The sequence below is a fragment of the Sinocyclocheilus anshuiensis genome, unplaced genomic scaffold, assembly GCF_001515605.1.
Source record: "Sinocyclocheilus anshuiensis isolate Anshui unplaced genomic scaffold, SAMN03320099.WGS_v1.1 scaffold543, whole genome shotgun sequence".
Taxonomy (NCBI): Eukaryota; Metazoa; Chordata; class Actinopteri; order Cypriniformes; family Cyprinidae; genus Sinocyclocheilus; species Sinocyclocheilus anshuiensis.
This window is the reverse complement of record NW_015552590.1, coordinates 726994-728309: the sequence shown is the minus strand read 5'-3', so window position 1 is coordinate 728309 and position 1316 is coordinate 726994.

Below are 1316 nucleotides of genomic sequence, written 5' to 3'. Positions count from 1 at the left end.
TTCACTGAGAAAATAGCTTATCTTTGCTGTTACACAACAGTCAGTTAAAGCATTATTTAAATTTGCATAGGCAAGATCATGGCCAACCTTTGGACATGTTGCTTTAACCTAAATCTGTATTATCAGCCTGTGTACATAAATGTAATATAAAGTTCAGATTAGGCCAACAATATCACAAATAGAAATGCAAAGACTGCTGTAATGCACAGATTTTCATTGCATTTGTTCCATATTTATACTTTCAGTAATATTCTAGATCGGTGGTTCTCAAACTTTTTGATGTAAAGGGTCCTTGTTGTCCAAAACAATATTTAGAGGCCCCCCATATACTGCAGGCTAAGATATTTCTGCTGTAATGCAAAGCTTTTTGTTTTAACATTTTATTTACAGAAACTGGTAGTGCTGGTTTATTGAATTAATGAACTATGGTTCGTTTTGTGATTCCAGAAGTTTCAAGAACTGCATGTTTTATGTGATATATTTTTGTCAAAGCTTTGTCTTAGGTTAACCTCATCATAAAAACACTTGTTTGCAGTTTTGAATGATGATAAGAATATGAAGCAATTATAGAGATTGATGCACACCACCACACCTTCATTAAAACACAAACAAACAGGAGTTTTAAGGTTTGAAATGATCTGTCATTGAAATTATTACATTTATGGACTTGCGGCTTGGCCTTGTCTGTGTTTGCTGACATCTACTGGTCATTTTGGGGGTCTACATCCAGCTATAACAATAAATAGATTATTATTAAATAAATTAAAGGGTTGCAAGACCATTTGAAGTGAACTGAATAAATAAATAAATAAATAAATAAGAAGGTGAATAAATGGTGAAAACTATTTAAAAAATGCTGACAAACCAATGCCATCCTCATACTAGAGGGTTCTTCTTTGGTTCTTTTTACATTATATACCCTAGTGAAAAATAAATATACTTAATTGTATTTAAAATATATTTATTTCATGATAAGTATACTAAAAATAGATTGACATGTCTATACTAACTGAAAATACATTCTAAATGTAGTTATTTCATGCTTTCATCTAGCACAAACTTAGTGCACCACAAATTAATTTGTAAAATACTAATACTAAATACTTTTTACAAATATATTTGGGGAAGGATGAAATATATATATACTGCTTATTGAGTTTATTTAGGCTAACCCATCGCAATTTATTGGAATTGTGTGAACTAGAGTGACTTCTCACCTTAATGTTGTTCTCACAGCTCACGCTGCACACAAGTGCATATCCTTTTGAGATATCAATTATAATAAATTTTAATAAAACACAAGACTACATTATATA